Genomic DNA, 7,535 nt, shown 5'->3' with positions numbered 1-7,535 from the left:
CACTCTGTAGACCAGGCTAGCCTCGAACTCTTGAACTCAGAAATCCGCCTGCCTCTGCCTCCCAAGTGCTGGGATTAAAGGCGTGCGCCACCATCGCCAGGCCCAGATATAACCTTCTACTTCTTCTTTTTTTAAAAAACAATGACTGTGGTGGGTGAGTCCCTGCAGAAGTAACTCTGAGGGTTGTAATTACTGTCAAGCCCTATAGCCCTGGTTAGTTCAGCTCACAAATTGGCCCATGTCCACAGTAGCACCTAAGTATTTTTCTTGTTTATAGGGAAAAAAATAAATGGGAACACAAAGAGACTTGGCAGTTAGAGCAGGAGAGAGGACCCCAGGCAAGCTTTCTTCTAGGCTGAGGCTCATCAGGGTTTTGTTCTTTTGGGTTTTTTTTTGTTGTTGTTTTGTTTTTTTTACTTTTTTTTTTTTTTTTTAGAGAATTTGAGGGGGGGGGGGGGAGCTGAATTGCCATCCTGGGTTGGGAAACTTCCTTGGTTGGTGGAAGAATTTACTGTTTAGACCAGAGTTGGGAGAAGGACAAGTTTATTTAGTACACTGAAAAGGGCAGCAGCAGTGGAAATAATAGAACACAGCAATGTGGGCTTTCCACTGTGGAGGGAGGGAGCCGCCCTGGGTTAGGATAAGGTGCTGACCATGCATTTCCAGTACAGTTCCCTCCATGCACATGAGGGCAGGCTGCTGAGTGTCTGCTCAGGCGGCTAACACAGGCAGGACTTTCTGCTATTTGCTATTCAACTATATGGGTGGTGGAAGACAGTCAGCTTTTCATTATTTGTTTGTTTGGGGAACTGCTTCCTGGATCTGGCTTGTGCAGGGGACACACTCCCTTTCTGAGAGCTCAACCACAGGCTTCTCAAATGAGCCTGATAACCTTTTGTTTTAATAATGTAGATATATTCTTAAAGAGGAAATGCATCCCTGTGAATGTGGGGAAATGTGATGTCAGCCAGTATGTGTGTGTGTGTGTGTGTGTGTGTGGTGTCTGTGTGTGTGGTGTGTGTCCGTGTGTGTGTATATGTGTGTGTGTGTGGTGTGTCCTGTGTGTGTGGTGTGTCTGTGTGTGTCTGTGTGTATGTGTCTGTGTATATGTGTGTGGGGGTCAGTCATCAGGTAACGATGCTTGCTGCCAAGCCTGACAGCACCTCAGTTTGATTCTAGGATCCATGGGGAGAAGGAACCGATTCCAGCAGGTTGTTCTCTGACCTCATAGCCATGCCTACGTAGCACTTACTTACGTATAAAAGCACCAGGAGGAAGGGCCTATTCCCACCCTCAGTTTGAGGGCACCATCCTCATGTCCTGAAGGCATGGCAGCAAGTACGGGAGGCAGCTGGTCACACTGCACCCCAGTCCAGGAGGACTGGATAAAAAGGAGACAGGGAGCTGAGCTCTGGAATCCGTCTCTGTCTTCCTCCTGACATCAAACTTCTGCTTATTCTTGGTCAGCTTGATCACATCCGTGGTAGTTTATTGTGGACATCTTGTCTGGAGATCTTAGCTAAAACAAACAAACAAAACCCTCCACACTGAGTGGGGACTAGAGGAAAACCTGTCATGTAAGGAGAGCAGGAGGCTGCAATCACATGTTACACTGTCAGCTCAGTCCATGTGCTCTTCTGTAGAAAGGTATTTTCTTTCATTCATTTATGCCTTCATTATCTCCAAGTTCCTATTTTTTTATTACTTTTTGAATTAAGTTAGCATACAAAGTGATAGGTTTCATTAGGATATTTTCATATAGAGGTCATGACGCTTTTTTCTTTTTTAGTATTTATTTATGATTGTGCGTGTATGTGTATACAAGGTGTACGTGAAGGTACAGGAATGCCTCACCCTGCGTGTGGAGGCCAAAGAACAACCTCTGATGTCGGACCTCTGTTCTTTCCTGTTGCACTGTGCACTCTGAGCTGGGCTGTGAGCTTCTGGAGGGTCCCTCTGGTCCCATTTCCCATCTCACCATGGGGTGCTAGGACTACAGACCCACATCCTTGAGTCTGGTGTCTGACTTAAGTGCATTCCATGGCCGTCCTCCACCATCCTTCTTCTCCTTCCCTCGCTGGGTGCCTTTGGCAGCCGTATCACATGAGTTTTGTTACCCTTTCCTTTCTTCCAGCATCTTCTAAGATCTGTTTATCCCATCTCACTGTCCTCTTTCTAGTTTTATGGCACACACACACACACACACACACACACACTCTAAATCCTGCACATGAGAGAAAACCACGCAGAATTTGTCTTTCTGAGCCTAACTTATTTCATTTAATATGAACAAAAGATGGCCCACGTCTCAGGTGCTCCTGGTATCTGTGAACCCCATCTTGTAACTCCCGGGTGGTCTTTCCCATGGGGTCATTCCCAGGATTCAATGTCTGTTATGGAGAGGGGGCTTCTCAGTCTTCCTCCTTATACAGCTGTTCCTAAGGAATGAAGAGCTGTGGCTAAGTCTTGAGATACTCACTGGGTCACATCTCAGGATCTGTTCCAGCCTTCCCCTAATGTGGTGGGATGTGTGACTAGCAAAGTCTGTTTTGCCACCTGGCCAAACTTTCCTCTCTTGCTTTCGGTCCTATGCCTCGCACACATCTGGGGCGACCTGCCTCCCTCCTCACCTGTGGCAGTAGCTGTGGATTTAAGTACTTGGTATTCAGAGAAGTCTCTTTTGTGAGTGAAAATCGAGTGTCTGCCTATTTCTAACCTGAATTGCCTTCTTTATACAATCTTGTGCAAGCTGATTGTTGGGGTTCAGGTGCTCACCTGTGGTACCAGCCCGTAGGAGGCAGACGTAGGAAGATGAGGAGCCCCAGGCCTGCCTACCTTGGTTGCATTCAAATTCATGGCCAGCCTGAGCTACAGGAGACCCTGTCTCAAAAACAACAGCAAACCCAAACCCAAAAAAGCTTGTGTCTGAACTCCAAAGAAGCAACGTGTAATTTACCATCCAGGTATCTTGAGAGTAAAAGGAGAGGATTTCAAATGCAGACACCAGGAAACCAGGCGCAAACTGGTACATGTGCCCATTTTGTCACCTGGCTTGTCCTTTGTATTGCACAGTAGCATTTAATTCTCTTGCTTGGCACTCCTCTCTTGGTGAGACAAGAGAAAGGCCAGGATCTGAAAACCCAAGCCTGGCCCTGAACATCAGATCTGCAGCCTTCATTTTGAATTTGATCTATTTCCAGTTTTTTCTTTCTTTTTTTTTTTTAAAGCTTTTGTGTCGTGCATATGCGTGCATGTGCGCGCACGTGTGTGTGTGTGTGTGTGTGTGTGTGTGTGTGTGTGCGTGCCTGTGGAGTTACAGGCTTTTGTGAGCCATCTGCCAACTCACTGATAGAGCGCTAACCATTGGGCAATTTCTCCACCTCTCTTTCTATTTCAAAACTTAGGACCCTGCATGTCTACAATACAGTGCAAAGCTGAGCTGTCTCTTAAACCTACCAGCAACTATATAACGTTATCTTTTGGGTCCCAGAAGAAGTGGAAAAGAGGGGCAGAGCTCCTATTCCCAACTGGGTAGTGGAGCAGGAAAGAGAGAGAAAAAGCAGGACTTTGCTGGAGAAGCAATTAAGAAGTGGCCAAGCATCTGCCATAGTCATGCTGAACTATTACTGTGGACATTACAGAGGCCATGGAGAAAAAAAGCAAGGGTAGAAGCATAATGCTCACCCACTCCTTGAGAGGGAGCAAAGAAGTGATGAGCCCAACAGGCAATGAGGAACTCATGTTGGTGAGGGTGTTTTAATGATTTCCTGAAAAACCTCCTGGCAGGTGGTGGCTGGGGTCACTTCACGGCGGGTTCTGAGTCTTCTCCAGTCGGATTTCTTCTGCATCTGGTTCTAACGTCAGGCTCACCCTTGTCCTAGACTCCTTAGAATTATCTCTATGGTTTTGTGTTCCTTTCCCAAGTCTGATTTCCACAAGATCTAGGGAAATCACTCCCTTGTCCTTATGATCTTGTGTAGACGCTCAGGACAGGAAATAGTGGGCTGGAAACACACACAGATGTGCGAGCTTGCATGAGTGTTCAGCTCAGATTCTTCTTTGTGTGGCTGCAAAAAACAAAAACAAAAATAAAAGCGTTCCATATAGCTACAGCTGACCTTTCAGACTCCCAGTGCCTCATTGGAAATACCCTTTGCTGTTTGCTGGTTTCGGGGAGATGGTGTAAAGACACCCCAGTCTACATTATATAATTTTAAAAAATGATTTACTTAGTTATTTAATTATTATGTATCTGAGTACACTGTCGATGTCTTCAGACACACCAGAAGAAGGCATCAGATCCCATTAGAGATGGTTGTGAGCCACCATGTACCTGCTGGGAACTGAACACAGGACCTCTGGAAGAGCAGTCAGTGCTCTTAACCGCTGAGCCATCTCACCAGTCACTACATGATATAATTTTAAATGCAATTTTAAAAGTAACGAGGCTTGTAGACTGCCTTGTCTTGTGTGTCACCATGATCGGAACATTGTCTGCCTAAGCATAGAGAAACTTACAATGATGTGTGCAGTGTCCACCATGGAGAAGATTCCTCCTCTGAAAAGCTTTGATTGCTAGAAGGTTTTGTACTCTAATTTACTTCCTTTTCTGAGATAAGATCTCTTGTAGCCCAGGCTGGCCTCAGACTTGTATTGTAGCTGAGGATGATGTTGAATTTCTGATCTTCCTCCCTTGACTCCCAAGCACTGGAATTTTAGGCACGTGACACTCCTGTGTAACATTTTCCTTCTAGGTTGAAACATTCTTCTTTTTCTCCAGGAAAACTCTTTAAGCAGTGAGATAAACAATTCAAAACAGCTTCAGGAAGTTCCTGAAACTCACCAGATTCTCTAGGCCCCTTCCTCCCAGAGTTAAGCAAGAAAACTGAAAACAAGACGGAGATCAGACTAGCTGCCTGGGAAGAAGCAGATACCAGCTGAGCTCCCGGGAAGAGGTGTAAGACTGGAGTTAGATGGACAGGATACTTTCCAACCTGCTGAGTTGCTTCAGGCTGTGTAGTGTCTGTTGAGGATTCCAAGCTTTTGTGAGCTGCCAGTGTGCTGGGGTGGGCTTTGGCGACGCAGCTACAAGTAATCCCACCAAGTTGGACTTGGTGGTAACCGTATTCTGGTCTGTCCTGGACTCCCTATCTTGGCTGGGTAGAAAGGATCTCCAGGAAAAGTTTTGTCACAAAACAGCTGCCACTCCCACTTCTGTTAGAACACAGGGCTTCTTGCATGTGGAGCGAGCACTCTACCAGCTGAGCAGCACCCCAGCCTCACCTCAATTTCATTAAAAAACAACAGAAAAACAAACCAAACATCCAAGACTAGGCCTCACTGTCTAGCTCTGGCTGTCCTGGAACTATCTAGCCCAGGCTGGCCTCAATGTTAACAGAGCTCCACCTGTCTCTGCCTCCCAAGCACTGGGATTAAAGGTGTGCACCAATACATTCAGTAGCCCCTCTCCCCCTTGCCTTTTTTTTTTTTTTTGAGACATGGTTAGTTTTGGAACTTTTGATGTAGCCCAGGCTGGCCTTGAATTCAACATCTTCTTGCCTTGACCTCTTAAATTCTAGTATTACAGATTTGTACCACCAAGGTCAGCTGTTTTATTAGCTTTGTTTTTGCTTTTGTTTTGTTTCTTGTTGACAGTCTCATACTTTGCAGCTGAGCCTGCACTGGGACTCACCCTGTAGCCAAGGATGGACCGTAGACTGGTGAGCCTCTTGTCTCCATCTCCTGAGTGCTAGGATTACAGTCACAAACCACTATACTCAGATAGAAACATAGCTTTAAAAGCCCTTAATTCTTAGCTCCTCAAAGATCCATTGTATACTGTGGGTGAGTATTGGCTGTTGGCTGAGTGATTCCAGTTAGAGATATCTGGTGGGTTGAGCAGGGTGAGGAATGGAAAATCTACTCCGTAAGCACCCAGCATCTCATTGTCTGCGTGGAACTGTAAGGAGGGTGGGGGAGACGTTTGGAAGAGAGAGCTGAGGGAGACTAGAGGGTGCAGCGGGATCTGTATTCCCGTCATGATAGAGAAGAATTCAAAACTGAAGCTGTTTCTGAGGCCCTAAGCCCAGAACGACTGGCTCAGGGTTAGAAAGCAGTGTGGGGCCCTGGCTGTGAGGCAGACTGGCCTCTTTGCCTCTGTGTCAGAACCATGATGGTATATTAGACATTTCATATTATGGCAGACTACCTAAGAAAACAATTTAAGAGTGAGGGGATGTGAATTATATTCCAGAATCAGTCCTGTGACCTTCACCCTTGATCTCTGGACTGACTGGTCATCAAACAGTTATCAGAGCCAGCCCATAATCACCAGCAAGAGGAGATGCATTATATTCCAGCTAATGATAAAGAAAGGTTAAGTCTGAGGAAGAGCAAGGGTGGGGGTGAGGTGGAAGATGGTCGTTTGGGAAACACAACAGCAACTGCCCTTTAAAGCATGGAGAAATCTTTCTTTCCAGCTTTCCTTGGAGAGGTCCTGTTCTTCACTGGGCCCTCCTGATCCATACTCCCTCAGTTCTTCTACCCGATTTAATCCCCAATCTTCCCCCAGCCCAAGCGCCCAATCCAGTGTCATTTCCTGATCTCTATTTGATTTGTAGACAAAGACGTCCAGCACTCCTGCAGGGTGCTCACATCCTAAAACAGGCATGGAACTAAACTAACCTCCCGAGTGAAGAGGACACAAAAATCCATCAGAAGCTGACAAAGAAGAGTGGCTGATTAAAACATCTCTGAGTCTTTGAGTTATCAAACACTGGGAGAACCTTCGTTACACTGGGTGGGCGGACAGGGAAGTGGGCGGACAGGGAGGGCTGGGAGTATGACGCTGGGAGAGAAGCTGGAATATAACCGGAAGATAAATAAACAAAGGGTTTTCCCAGCCTGCAGGCGCCTAAGGACACTCCCGAATGGCCGATGAGTCAGTCAGCAACAGTCACTACACTGCTGATTTCGGGGTAACTGTGGGCAACAGGCACAGAATCTAAGCTTTTTTTTTTTTTTTTTTAAAAATCAACAGAAGAGACTACTGTGGGGAGGTTCTACAAGAAAGAAAGGAGGTGGTGAGAGGGTTGGAGGCAGGGCAGCAGGAAGCCCCGCCTTTTGGGTTGACTGATAGAAAGGAGAATGCTCTGGGGAGAGCAGAGATGCTCTGGCCTGTGTCTGCACCTTGCCTTCCGATGGCAGCTGTCCTTTTTAAATGGTATCAGACACACTGGCCTCTCTGTAGATACCGAGCAGCTAAAACTCAGATCCTAGTGTGAATTCTGACCATCACCATACGGCAGTGTAGCTCTGGCAGTGTGGCTCTTGGTAGACTTGCCTTCCGGAAGCTTTGCTTACTCACTGGGACTGTGCCCTGGGGCTATCACACCCCACCTCTGGGTGAGGAAGAGGCTGAGCGCTGTGTCAGACACCACCATGCTTCATCACGTCTTTCTCTTTCTGTTCCCAGATTTCTCCCTGAGCATACATATACATATACATATACATATACATATACATATACATATACA

The sequence above is a fragment of the Grammomys surdaster genome, unplaced genomic scaffold (assembly GCF_004785775.1).
Source record: "Grammomys surdaster isolate TR1022 unplaced genomic scaffold, NIH_TR_1.0 172, whole genome shotgun sequence".
Lineage (NCBI taxonomy): Eukaryota > Metazoa > Chordata > Mammalia > Rodentia > Muridae > Grammomys > Grammomys surdaster.
Note: the sequence above shows the minus strand (reverse complement) of the source record.